This window comes from Orcinus orca, chromosome 1 (assembly GCF_937001465.1).
Source record: "Orcinus orca chromosome 1, mOrcOrc1.1, whole genome shotgun sequence".
In the NCBI taxonomy this organism is placed as follows: domain Eukaryota; kingdom Metazoa; phylum Chordata; class Mammalia; order Artiodactyla; family Delphinidae; genus Orcinus; species Orcinus orca.
The window spans coordinates 97,813,182-97,828,528 of record NC_064559.1 but is presented as its reverse complement, the minus strand read 5'-3'; the positions used below and the strand labels follow the sequence as shown (position 1 = coordinate 97,828,528).

Sequence of the window (15,347 nt, the reverse complement as noted above, 5' to 3'; positions counted from 1 at the left end):
TGTTTCCATCTCCGGGCTATTGTAAATAGAGCTTCAATGAACATTTTGGTACATGACTCTTTTTGAATTATGGTTTTCTCAGGGTATATGCTCAGTAGTGGGATTGCTGGGTCATATGGTAGTTCTATTTGTAGTTTTTTAAGGAACCTCCATACTGTTCTCCATAGCGGCTGTACCAATTCACATTCCCACCAGCAGTGCAGGAGTGTTCCCTTTTCTCCACACCATGCTGCATTATTTAAATGTAATCTCATAAGAAATGAAAGGTTGTGCGTTTAAAAATATGTTAAAAATTGTTAGAAAAAATGATATCAAGCCTGTGTTAGAATTTACTACTGTACTAACAAGTAAATCAGCAAGGTGAAGTTGATGAAATCATTAAAAAGTGAAAGTTTCAGGGATGGTGCAGAAGAGGAGTGATGAATTTGTGAAACAGAACACTCATAAAATGAATGATTATAATTTCATTTCACAGTTTTATAAAAGCATCATGGCCAAGTCTTTATTTACACAAGACGTCTGTACAAGGATGACCTGAGATACCAGGTGTACAGACATTAGGTCAGAATCAAAAAGAAAAAAAAAAGCAGCAAACAATAGAGATACAACTTTGTCTAAAGCTGAAATATCATGTTTTTACTCCCCAACAACTAACATGAAAGCATAAAACTGTGTCAAACAGAGATCTGAAAGGACACAAGTTCTGATTTTCAGCATTGCCAGGGGATTTCCCCCCTGCCAAGCTGAAAACAAAGCTGATGACCCAGTTCACCCATTTCTTATACTGGGGATGTTTTATTTTATTTTGTTTCGACACTAAGGAGAGTTTTTGGTAAGGATGAAATATGATGTTTTCATTTTGGAAAGTTAACTGGGTCTGATGTAGAGAATGGATTTAAGGGGTTAATAAAGAGATATTTTCAGTGATTACTGTGTACGTTGAGAAAGGACTGAACTAAAGCAAGGAAAGAAGATTAATCCTGGCTGCACAGTCTAACCTAAATGAGAAATTAAACAACACATCACTGGAAAACAAAAAACAAACAAACAAAAAACCAACAACAAAAACAAGCCAGTAACAAAGAAGAGTTACTTTCTATGGACTTTACCTTCACACTTCCTTGAAACTTGCCAGAAGTTTTGTCAATAGTAGCAACATAGTCCCAGCAGTCTCTGTGATGGAATTCAGAGGAGGCTCAGAGCCTGTACTTGGGTCCACAGTAAAGTGTGCCTCAGGACTATCTTTATGGGATGAGCACTATTGAAAAAAATTGTCTTAAGGGCCCCTGCAAGAACAGGCTTCAAAGTATCAATAGAAGCAAGAGAAAGTTAAAGATAACTTGCAGTTTTGTTCTCGTTAAAGAAAGAGGCTAATTGATGTTTAGGAATGTGGTAAAAGTAATTTTTCAATTACTTCAATTTAAGCATTGCCTATGATAAACATTATGGCCCCTATTCTTAAGGAAAGCAAGAACAGTGTCACTCAAAAGTGATAACATGGGCTTCCCTGGTGGCGCAGTGGTTGAGAGTCCACCTGCCGATGCAGGGGACACGGGTTCGTGCCCCGGTCCAGGAAGATCCCACATGCCGCAGAGCGGCTAGGCCCATAAGCCATGGCCGCTGAGTCAGCACGTCCGGAGCCTGTGCTCCGCAACGAGAGAGGCCACGACAGTGAGAGGCCCACATAACGCAAAAAAAAAAAAAAAAAAGTGAGAACATTTAATAAATAACCTGTTGGTACTGTGTCTGCGGAAAATGGAAAAAAATTAAAGATATTTTAAGTATTAATATTTCAGCTAGAAATTAAGGAAATATAAAACATTAAAAGAGAATTGGTTACAGTAACTGATATCATTGTAAATGTCTACATTTGTCAAACATATGACAAAATTTTAGTTTTTCTCCAAGAAAGAATCTGTATCCACAATTTAAAAATGATCAGCCCCCCCAGTAAGTGGGTCCCAGGGAAAGGACTTTTAGTGTCTGAATTAACCTTTCAATTACAAGGAGCATTCTTCCAAATTAATTTCAGTTCATGAGAAGTTTCTTATCAACTTCAAGCTGAAAACATAATTGCTACCTCTCTTAATTAATCTGCCTGAAATTACCAAGTGTCTTAGGTGACTTATGCCAGAAATGTGGACCTAGATATAGGATGTGTCTACTTTGAAAACATTATGGGGTGATGTTTAATGTGGAATTTTGGAGGTGAAATTTTCCACCTTCCATTTAAAGGTGAACATCTGCAATAAAAGAAAAAAATTTGTCCTCACCTTGCTTTTGTTTTAGAAAATATAACTCTCTGACACTCTTCACTTACTTATTTAAAAAATAAGGCCACCTCATACACTACGTTTATATTACCACAACAAACAAACAAAAATCAAAAGCCCTTCACTTTTCTGAGAGTAGACACCTAGGACCTATAAGCATGTGGTACTTTTGTGGTCATGAAGAAGCCATATACTTACCTGTAGTGACAAGATATTGGGTTAAGCTCAGATAATTCAGCTGTTACTTGTGTGGCTGGGTGCCAAATGTTTTCACAAGATGCAAAGGGATTACAGGGAGGAGATAAGAAGAGACTCATGAGGTCTGAGAGACTTGACCACATTATCAACCAACTTGACCTTGTTAACGTGAACATTCCGTCTAACAATAGCAGAAAACATATTCTTTTCAAGAGCACAAGGAGCATTCACCAAGAAAAACCAAATTCTGGACCATTAAGCAAATTTTCATATATTTAAAATGATTGAAAATCATATGAATAATGTTCTGTGATCACAATGCAATTAAACAAGAAAAAAATAATGAAACATTTCTGGAAACTCTCCATATATTTGTCAATAAGCAATACTTCTGAATAATCCATGGTTCAAAGAAAATTTAAAATAAAGATTGGACAATATTTTGAATTAAACAAAATGAAAAGGCTACATATGCAAATTTGTAGGATGCAGCCTAATAGTGTATAAAGGAAAATTTAAAGCTTTAAATACTTAAATTAGAAAGGAACAGCATCTAAATTCAATGATTTAAATTGCCACCTTAAGAAACTAGAAAAAAAAGAAGACTATATTAAATACAATGAAGTTGAAGGAAGGAAATTTTAGAGAAAAGAGTGAAAATGAATGGATGCAAATGTGAAGAATTATAGAAATCAATTAAATCAAAAGATAGTTCAAAAGATAAATGAAGCAGATAAATCTCCAGCCAGACTGATAAAAGAGAGAATATGAAAATTACTAATATCTGGAATGAAAGAGCAGGTATTTCTATTATTCATGGAGATTTTATAAAGAGGATAAGGGAATAATATGAATAACTTTATGCTAATAAATATGACAGTTGAGGTTAAATAAATAAAATCCTTGAAAGAAAGATCGGGGTGGCTATTCTTATTTCAGACAAAATAGACTTTTAGTCAGAAAAACAGGAAGGAGAGATAAAGAATGTCTTTATATAATGATAAAATGGAAAAGTCATCAAGAAAATATAACAGTTGTAGATATTTATGTACCCAGCATTGAAGCACCTAAATATATCAAGCAATTATTAACATATGAAGGCAGAATCACACAGCAACCCATAATGGTAAACTTCATTACCCCACTTTCAACAATAAATAGACCATTTAGAATGCAAAAACACTGATGAACTTGGAGGGCATAGTGCTAAGTGAAATAAGTCAGTGAAAGAAGGACAAATACTGCATGATTCCACTAATATGAGGTATCTAAAGTAGTCAAACTCATAGAAACAGAAAGTAGGATGTTGGTTGTCAGGGGTTGGAGGGTGGTGGAAATGGGGAGATTCTGTTCAATGAGTACTAAGTTTCAGTTATGCAATATCAAAAATTTCTAAGGATCTTCTGTACAACATTGGGCTTATAGTTAACAAAACTGTACTGTACATTTAAAAATTTGTCACAAGGTTAGATCTCATGGTATGTGTTTTGTTTTTTCTTTTTAAATTTTTTTAACATCTTTATTGGAGTATAATTGCTTTACAACGGTGTGTTAGTTTCTGCTTTATAACAAGGTGAATCAGCTATACATTTACATATATCCCCATATCTCCTCCCTCTTGCGTCTCCCTCCCATCACAATTAAAAAAAGACACATGCATTAGAGGTGTTTCTAAAAGTGCTTATTTTCTGTTGCATGAGTAGTGTTACTGCAGTGAATGCATGTGTTCACCACACTACAGTGCATATAATACACTATGTAGACACAAGTATAAAAGATGTTTCTAAGAGTGATAGCTGTGCATATGAATCAGGACTGTGCTGTTTCGGTGAAAGAGTATGTTCATCATACTGTGATGCATATAATAAATTACATAAAGAAACATGTTTTAAGAAAGGGTATACATGATTGTGGATCAGGAGTTAAGATGCTCTTTCTTTTCTTTTCTGTTTGAGGGTTAATTTGGCCCTAAACTTTTTCAAGGAGTATGAAGTCTGTTTTGTCTGATATGAGTGTTGCTACCCCTACTTTCTTGTTGTTTCCATTTTCGTGAAATATCATTTTCCAACCCCTCCCTTTCAGTCTCTGAGTGTCTTTAGTTCTGAAGTGAATCTTTTGTAAGTAGCATACAGATGGGTCTTGTTTTTTAATCTAATCAGTCACTCTTGTCTCTTGATTGGATCTTTTAGTCCATTGACATTTAAAGTAAATATTGATAGGTATTATTTGTACTTTACTAAGTTCTCTAACATAATAGGTGGATAAAGTCATATCAGAATTAAACACTGGAGTCATAGTCATGGAGTGCTTAATTGATTCCATAGTTGAGACCTATATACTCACACCATAATGGAAATTAATGACAGAATCCTTACTAATAGTAGAATAAACAGGCTATTTGATTGTCTGGGTTTATGTGACATCTAATTATAGGAGAGCCAGATTCCCAATATATGGGCCCATGGGAATTTGAGTTTTCTACCCTTTCCTGCACTGGTAGAAAACCAGTGGTCTAGAGTTATAAGATTTAACAAATATGAACAGAGGATACCCAGTTATATTTGAATTCCAGATAAGCAACAAATATAATTTTTTAGTCTAAGTATGTCTCATGCAATATTTAGGGCATTCTTATAGTAAATCTGTCATTTTTGTTTGCCCGAATTTAAAATTAACTGGGCATCTTGTATTTTATATGGAAACCCCATACTGATCCCACAAGAAATAGAATTTGAATGCAGTCATTTTTGCTGGAAAAAAGAAGAACACTGGGGGCTTCCCTGGGGCTTCCCTGGTGGCGCAGTGGTTGAGAGTCCATATATTTACATTTTATATGTAAATATAACCTCTCAACCACTGCGCCACCAGGGAAACCCCTAGTCTGCCCATTTTTAAACTGCATGCTTCTTTTATTTCAATTGTAAGAGTTATATGTATATTCTGGATACAAATCGCTTATCAGATATATGTTTTGTAAATATATTATTCTCTTTGGTTCATTTTTGCATTGTGTGTTCCTACTTGTAGAAGGCAGAATAATGTCCTTCCAAAGATGTCCATGTATCAATCCCAGGAACATGTAAATTGGTTAGGTTACATGAAAAATGGGAATTAAGGCTGGAGACAAAATTAAGTTTGCTAACCCTGTGCCCTTCAGATAGAGATTATTTTATATTATTTGGGTGTGACTATGTAATCACAGTATTCTTAAAAGTGGAAGACAGAATCAGAGTTGGGGAAAGATATACAACTTTCCTGGCTTTGAAGAAGGCGGAGGGGGACCATGAACCAGAAGCTGCTAGAAACTGGTAAAGGCAAGATCTTTCCAACACCTGAAGAAAGACATATGAGCCTACATACCCTGCATATAGATTCCTGTATCCATGTACCTGAATGCATTTACTTCCCTTTTCTTTACAGGTCTTGGCAGAAAACCTCACCATGGTCACTGAGTTCCTGTTGCTGTGTTCTTCAAGCCTTGGTGAAATTCAGCTTGTCCTCTTTGCGGTTTTCCTTTTTCTGTACCTAGTCATTCTCAGTGGCAATGTTACTATTGTTAGTGTCATCCTCCTGGAAAAAAGCCTCCACACACCAATGTACTTCTTCTTCAGCATTCTCTCAACATCAGAGAGGTGTTATACACCTTTGTAATCTTACCCAAGATGTTCATCAATCTCCTTTCTGTGGCCAAGACAACCTCCTTCACCTGTTGTGCCAACCAAATGTTCTTCTTCCTTGGTTTTGCTCTTACCTACTGCCTGCTATTGGGAGTGATGGGCTATGATCATTATGCTGCCATTTGTCAACCTCTGCATTACCCTATCCTTATGAGTTGACAGGTGTGTGGAAAATTGGGAGCCACCTGTGGGATTGGTGGTTTCTTGGCCTCACTAACAGTAGTGTATTTAGTTTTCAGCCTTCCTTTCTGTAGTGCCAACAAAGTCAACCATTATTTCTGTGACAGTCATTCATCTGGCTTGCACAAATACAGATGTTCATGAGTTTGTCATATTCATCTGTGGGGTTCTTGTACTTGTGGTCCCATTTTTATTCATCTGTGTTTCTTATATCTGCATTCTGAGGACTATCCTGAAGAGTCCCTCTGCTGAAGGCAGACAGAAAACCTTTTCCACCCATGCCTCTCACCTCACTGTTGTTATTATTCACTGTGGTTTTGCTTCCTACATCTACCTGAGACCAACAGCAAACTATGTGTCCAAAAAGGACAGGCTGGTAATGGTGACATACACTTTTATCACTCCATTATTAAACCCCATGGTATACAGTCTCAGAAACAAGGATGTCCAAGTTGCTATTAGAAAAGTGTTGGGGAGGAAATGATCCCTAAAATTATTTAATTGAAATATTATATTTCAGATTCTGTAAAAAACATAGTTCTTCTACTATAAAGAATGTACTTCCACATCTTTTTAACTGAACATTTTTATTTTTTGAGAGTAGTTGGCACATTTTCATCTCTCAGCTTTTGTACCTCAATTGCAATACAGAAAAGCTCACATTAGTGTCACTTATGTGACACTAATGTCTGCTTTTCCTCTAGAATAAGATGTTATTATGAGGTTTATTGGTAAATATTGAGTTTGGAATGTTATTGTTTGTAAAAATAGTCAAATAGTTGGCCTGACCAGTGTTATGACCATAGTTAATCATCTTAATCACTCTAGTCCACATATTACAACAGAGAGTATTTTGAAAGCAATATCCAAACATGAAATTATCCTCATGAACATGAGTGGGAGAAGACTTGCTTACAATTTAAGGAGTTTACAGAATATCTAAACCCATTCATAGACCCAGTTCATGATAGTCCTTTCCTCATGGCCAATCTTATCTAAATCGCTTCACTCTATTTTTACCATTTAATCTTTTCTTTTCTACTTTTGACATTTTGTTATAATGTTCCTTTTTACCTGTTTGAGAAATTATTTATATCATCCTGTCACAGATTTTATGTTTTATAATTTGAAAATAATGACAGGATACATTAATTGGCATTTTGCATCTACCCACTAGATTTTCTTCCTGGATGTAAATGTCCCTTCAATGGTGAATTTCACAAAAACTCACCATGGGGTAAAAAGATATTCTATTCTGGTTAGGACAGCACATATAATTAACTAGAGTAGTGCTGTTTTATTACGTCACATGCATTAAAAAAATTAAGAGGTGCAATCTAAAGTTTCTGAATATAGAGTATATAGACATTAGGAAATTAAATTCTATACTGCAGGAAGTTGTAGTAGTTAAATAGAAATCTCCAGAAACAGACTTTACACTTAATGCCTTGATCAACTTTCATAAAAAGTGGCTGAGTTTTGTGTCCAGCACTAGTGCTTGGACTATTTTCTACAGCAGCCTGATGCTAAAGTGCTTTTTAAATTTTTTTGTGTATCCTACTTTGTAGGTCTAATTTTCTATTATCCTCTTCACGTGTGGGCCCACTGAATGACTTCTTAATTTAGCTCTTATCTTTTTTTTAGTGTTTCTATAGTGAACAGCCTTAGAAGAGAGTGATATTGTTATTCTTTGGAGACAAGTGTGCTTATTGCCTATTCCCTATGTCAAAGCAAAAATGGTGCCAGACTGTGTTAAACAGGCAAGGAAAGCTTTCTTCAAGGTTATTTTAGTAAAGGAGAAAGACTATAACTAAGTCTGAACTTGGCAACTCTGACATCATTAGATGCATGGATAAAGAAGATATGATACATATATACAATGGAATATTACTCAGCCATGAAAAAGAACAAAATAAGGCCATTTGCAGCAATATGGATGAACCTAGAGATTGTCATACTGAGTGAAGTATGTCAGACACAGAAAGACAAATATCATACGTATATGTATAACTGATTCACTTTGCTGTACAGCAGAAATTAACACAACATTGTAAATCAACTATACTCCAATAAAAATCAATTAAAAAAAAGTTAGACTTTCAAGAATGTACACATTTGTTTGCATACACAGAAACATCTTTTTCTCTCTATAATTCTAAAACTATCCATGTTTAAAACAATAAATTACTGTTTACCGAAACTTGCTAAGTGTTAGGCACTATTTTAGTTACAGGATACATTAGTAAACAAAAATAAAAAATCCTGCCTTCATGGAGCTTCTATTCTACTGCAGAGACATAAAACCTAAACGATAAGCAGGATATATTAGTAAATTTTATGTTAGAAGATTATGTGTGCTATGGGAAAAAAGTGGAGCAAGGTAAAAAGCAGAGGTGTTGAGGGTGATGATTTCAAATAGAGTGTCCAAGAAGACCTCTTTAAGAAGGGGCCATTCAAGCAAATACATGAAAGAGGTGAGGAAGAACATTATGGACGCATAAATTGTCCCTCCTTTTTGTCACCTTTTATGAGTTAAAATTCAGTATCCATCCATGAACAAGAGTACCTCTCAGGGAGTTGGGGGATCCAGTATCATACACCAAAGTATCCAGGAGGAGTTTTTCCCATTTGTGCATTGGATAACGGGTAGATAAACCTTTTTATGTGTTATGGAAATGGCAGATGTCTGTGAACTGGCTTCAGCCCCTCTTCATTGCAGTAGGGGAGCACCTGCAAAGTGTTGACTTGGACATACACCCATGGGTAAAAGAGGCTTTGTAGAAGTCCTGGTTTACAGAGGAGAGATACCAGCGAGCAAAAAACAAAAACAAACACAAAACAGGTGTATTGGACAGTGTAAGAAGAAATTTGTCAGTGCCACCTGTCCCCCAAGGTTGTACAGCTTGGGAATGAACTAGCTGACAACAACCTCTCCTGAGGGAAAAGGGAGAGAAATGACTGAGTGTCCAGGTTCCCCAGCTGTGAGGGATGCTGCTGGAGAAAACTTTCTCTGTCCCAGAGTACCCAGGGTACAGGCAAGACTTTCATGACTGGGTAGGGAGAGGAGATCAGGAAAATACAAGAGAGCATTTAAGGGATGTGGTTTCTGTTGACTGTGTTCAAGACTGTAGCAGCAAGTCCACCCACAAGCTGCTGAGGAAACCTCACTTGAGGATCCCCACAACTGGCCCATGGGCACCCCAATACCCCAAGTGCCAAGCCCAAATCTCCCCCAACTCTTCAGCCAGCTCCTTGTGAATGTTCCTGAAGTGTCGGTGAGAGTAACCTAAGGTAGACAGGGAGGGCAAACAGAAAACAGAAGAGCGTCTATGAACAAGGGAGAAAACACAAAGTTGAGCTACAGCACCACCTTCAGGAAAATAAAAGAGAAGTTTCCAATATCTGATCTAACGTGTTGTAAGATCAAGAGAAGACATACAAACTTAAGAATTCTGCTACATAAAAAGAAATGAAATATTCATACAAGCTGTAACATTGGACGAACCTTGAAAGCATACTAAGTGAAAAAAGCCAGTCATGTAGGACCACATCATATATGATTCCATTTATATGACATGTCCAGAACAGGCAAATCTATATAGATGGAAAGTAGGTTAGTAATTGCCTAAGAATGAGGGTGGGGTGGGAAGATTGGGCATGTTGGCTAAAGGTGTGGATTAACTTCTTAGGCTAATAAAATGTTCTAAAATTGATTGTAGTGATGGATGTGTAACTACGTGCGTATTCTAAAAGCCATTTAATTGGACTCTTTACATGGTTGGCATATATGGTACATGAATTATGTCTCAATAAAGCTGTTAAAAGAAGAATTCTGCTACAAGAGGGAGCATGGAGCAGGTGTATCCATGCAACATCAGGAAAGCCCAGGGTATAAGTAGGACCAACAAAAAGTATCTTCCACCTGAAGATGGTTAGTAAGGAATGGGGAAGGTGACAGCTACTTCAAATGTGAAAGTAGCGATGTAAATCTCCAAGATATGTAATGAACCAAGGAAACATGACATGATCAAATGATCACAATAATCCTCTACTAAGTGAACCTAAAGACACAGAGATATGTGATTTGCCCAATAAATAATTCAAAGTAACTTATTTGAAGAAACTTAATGAGCTAAAAGAAAACACACAAAGACAACTCAACAAAATCAAGAGAACAATACAGAAACGAAATGAGAAATTTAACGAAGAGATATGTCATTAAAAAAAGAGAGTCGTACAACTCAGAGAACAAAGGAAAATGTATGAAAATAGCAAAGAAAGCCTATGTGATCTAATGGACATCATCAAAAGAACAAACCTCAGAATCATTGGATTTCTAGAAAGAGAAGACAGGGGAAGAGGACAGAAAGTTCATCTGAAGAAATAATAGTTGAGACCTTCTCAAACCTTGGGAGAGACTTGGACACCCAAGTTCAGGAAGCTAATACATTACCCCATTATTTCAATTCAGAATGATCTTCTCCAAGACACATTATAGTAAACTTTCAAAAATCAAAACCAAAGAGAGAATACTAAAAGCCGCAAAAAAATAAAGATTGCAACCTACAAAATAACCCCCATTAGGCTATCAGCAGATTCCTCAGCAGAAAAGTTACAGGCCAGGAGACAGCAGAATGATATATTCAAAGTGTTGAATTAAGAAAAAAAGCCAGCCAAGAGTACTCTATCTGGCAAAGTTATTCTTCAGAAACAAAGGAGAAATAAAGATTTTTCTAAATAAACAAAAGGTGGGGGAGTTCATCAATCACCACTAGACCTGCCTTACAAAAAAATGTTGAAATGCTGAAAGGAGTTCTTTAAGCTGAAATGAAAGGGTGATGATTAGTAATATGAAAATACATGAAAATATACAACACACTGGAAAAAGTAAATATCTAGTCAGATTTAGAAATTTTGAATTTTGTAATATGATATTGTGTTAACTATTCAACTGTAGTATAAAAGTTAAAGAAGAGAATTAGAATAACTACTATAATTTCTTCATGAATGCAAAATATAAAAAGGGTTAATTTTGTCATTAAAAACTTAAAAGAGAGGGACTAAAAGAATGGAGGTTTTTATACAATCAAAGGTATGTTGCTATCAGTGTAAGAAAGAAAACACAGTTTTAAAAATGGGTAAAGGATTTAAATAGTCTCTAAAGAATACATGCAAATCTCTAATAAGCACAGGAAAAAATGGTCAACAGTATTAGTCGCTGGGGAAATACTAATCAAAACCATTACATACAACTTCACATCTACTAGGATGGCAATACTACTACTACTAATAATAATAATAATGCAGAAAATACCAAGTGTTGGCAAGGAAATGGAGAAATTGGGACTCATACATTTCTGGTGGGAATGTAAATTAGTGCAGCTGCTGTGAACAACAATTTGATAGTTCCTCAAAAAGTTACAAATAGAATTACAATATGATCTAGTATTTCCACTCCTATGTGCATGCTCAAGAGAATTAAATACATATGTTTACCCAAAAACTTGTACATGATTCTTCACAGAAGCATCACACATAATAACTAAAAAGTGGGAACTACCCAAATGTCAACTGTTGATGGATGGATAAATAAATCTGGTATACCTATGCAATGAAATATTATTCAGCCATTAAAAGGCATGAAGCCCTGATACATGTTACAACATAGATGACCCTTATGCTAGATAAAAAGAACCATATGCAAAAGACCACATATAATATGATTCCATTTGTATAAAATGTTTAGGATAGGCAAATCTATAGAGACAGAAAGTAGAGTAGAGGTTGCTGGGGGAAGAGGAGATGACTGCTAAAGCATATGGGGTTTCTTTTCAGGCTAATGAAATGTTCTGGAATTAGACAATGGTGATGGCTGCCCAATTCTGTAAATATACTAAAATCCATTGAATCAACATTTTAAAATAGTAAATATTGTAGTATGAGAATTATCTCTTAACTAAAAAAATCAGATCCAACCATGAATATAGACTTGAAAGAGGTTCATAACATACTCTTGCAGAAAAAGTAAGTTGCAGAATAATTTAAAGATAGATATCAGATATCTATCTATTTTTCTGTCTACGTATCTATCTATCATGTCTCTCTCTCTAAGTGATGTGTGTTTGTGTGTGCATGTGTATATATTTATAATCAGTCTAACCATAAATAATGGAAATTCAAGGATAAGAAAGTTGAGGAAGAGAGGACATTTCAGAATCTATTTTATATATTGGTACTTTTTATTATTCTGAGGATCATATGTTATTTAGATAGTTTTACATTTATTTTGAAATAACAATATATTTTAAAAAAATGCTAAGTAAACCACTAAGAATCCTGCTGTTGGAACAGAGAGCAAAGGATATTTTTTCACTGCAACTAAATAATAAAAATTTGTTTAATAGAAATGGGGGCTCAGATTCCCCATCCCCCTCCTGCTGACAACCTGCCTTCGCTTCCTGCCCTCAGGCGTGTGAGAGGAGCATGTTTCTTTCCAATAAATACCAATACATCAAAAAAAAAAAAGAAATGGGGGATATTTTAAAATGAAGAATTGTGTTACGGGTTGAACTGTGTCCCTCTAAAATTCATATGTTGAAGTCTTAACCACTGGTACCTCAGAATGTGACTGTATTTGAGAATAGGGTTTTTAAAGAGACAATGAAGTTAAAATTAAGTCATTAGAATGGTCATTAGAGATGACTGACATCTCTACAAGAAGGGGAAATGTTTTTTAAAAGGAGGAAATTTGAACACAGAATTATAGAGAGAAGATGATATGAAGACATAGGCAGAAGATAGCCAAAAACAAGTCAAGGAGAAAGGTCACAGAACAAACCAGCCCTGCTGACATTTTGAATTAGATTTCTAGCTTTCAGACTGTGAAAAAATAAATTTCTGTTGTTTAACTAGCCAGGTCTATGGTACTTTGTTATGGCAGCCTTAGCAAACTAATACAAAACATGTGGTATAAATATGTTTTGCATATTTAGGAACTCTGAGTAGAATGAGATGGCTGGAGAGGCAGATGTGAGGAGAGAGAGATTTGAAGACAGTTCATGGAGGACCTTATGGCCATCCCTAAATGCTTACTTTTGTTGGTTGTAAATTGTGAAGTTTTGAGGAAGAGAGGAATTTGATCTGATATTTTCTTAGGTTGAGATCCATGAGTATGGTCAATTTAGTAGTGGAGAGACTAATAGCAACAGAGATTTTAAGAGCAGATTAGTGACCTAGGAAGATCAATTACTATCAAATAATTATTACACTTGACTGTTTATCTTTCTACTATACATAATACTATACAAAATAGTCTCATCTTTATCTCATTTAAATGAAGACATAGACCAATATAGGAGAAGGCACCAATCTCCTTATTTTACAGATGAGTAGTCTGGGGCCCAAAGTAAGAAAGTAATTTACTCTTAGTAATTTTCTAGGTCACAGAGTAACTTCATGACATAAAAAGGGGCCTCCTTCCTTGCAAATTTTTCCTTTGGATGGCCCCAGGCAGTGTGGGAAGTGAGGGAGAGGCAATAGTGCTGGTTGATTTATGAGGTTATCCACAGAATTGACTTCTATGTCACTGCACAGGGAGAGGGTCATGGTGTCCAGGGGTGTGTGTGACAAGGTATGGGAAATAGTTTTCACCATTGTTGGAGCAATGCTAGTGCCTTAGTCATAGCAGGAAGCAGCAGGGACAGTGGCACCGGACATACCCATGGAGTGAAAATTGAAATGAGCTCTAGGAAAGGGGTAAGAGAGTCAATTCTCTGCCATGTACCTGCAGTGTGATAATAAAATTTTATGTAATCTCTGCTATATTCAGTGTTTATAAATGTAGTAGGGGGCTGAAAGTCCTGACTTAGCTTATCTCAAAAATTTTAAAGAAATTGAATACACACAAAGACACACATACAGAAATATATTCCTCTATATATGTATATAAAGGGGGGTTGGGGGATCATGATTAGTATTTTATTTGAAATTTGAGAATATTTATCATATTATCTAGCAATGGATACTTGAGTGGAATTGATTTGGATTTAAAGATGAAATAAGGACAATTGGTATCGCTACAAAATTGAGACACCCTGTCCTTGTATAAAGTATCTCTATGTTTATTCGTTTTATTCTGTATCCCTTGGAAAAGTTTCTTTACAGCTTCATTTTAATAGGTCTCGACTAGAAATTGTTAAATATATTTCTAAATGTTTTCCAAGGAAAATAAGTAAAATTTCCCATTTTTACAAACACCTTCCTTTGATCTTTTCACACAGTTATGTTGAGGTTCCAAAGGAACTCATATATCCCAGACCTAACACTTTCCTCTTGATATCTTCATTTGTAGTCTGTTTAGGGATTTACTTTTAAACTTTTCAGAGTCCTATAGGCACATATAGGGTTCCTAGTACATCTTTCTACTACCCTGGATCACTCTCTGTAGAGTTCACTTCTACAAATTCCTTCTGAGCTGTTGAACCACTGATTGTTACCAATGATGTCTTTTTTGGTCTCTTGCCAAGCCCAGATAGATACAACATCTGCTCTGCAGTTGTGTTATCAAGTCCCCTGGAATGATTACTGCATTACGCTTTTTTTTAAATTTATTTTTTGATACAAATTCTTTCCATCTTGCTAATAAAGATTGATCAAGGGAAATGGGCAACTTTCTTGACTGGGACATAAGGAGTGAAAATGCAAAAACTGAAATTAAGTTCCAAAAGATTTTCCATAGGGAAAAGTGCAAGATGAAGTGAAATGGTTGGAAAATCATCTCAGGAAGTATGGAAGGTTTATTTTTTTGGTGGGAGGAAGTATAGGAAGTTACTTCATGAGTATTGAATGAGTTTCAATTAATGCATGAAAGTTGAGTCACTGAAGAAAGGACAAGGGATATTTTGCTAGAAGTTGGGGATTTTTAGAGTCTTATTTTTGCAATGAGCTGATCACCTTCTTCCTATTAGTTATATACGGACTGTATTTCTGGTCACTGGGCTCAATGCCTTATTGAGACAAG

General features: G+C 35.6%; 1 pseudogene; it reads left to right on the top strand.

Annotated features, from left to right (window-relative positions):
• The first annotated feature begins 5,912 nt into the window (after nt 1–5,912).
• Nucleotides 5,913–6,790, top strand: LOC101279620 (olfactory receptor 10R2-like; annotated as a pseudogene).
• The last annotated feature ends 8,557 nt before the right edge of the window (nt 6,791–15,347 follow it).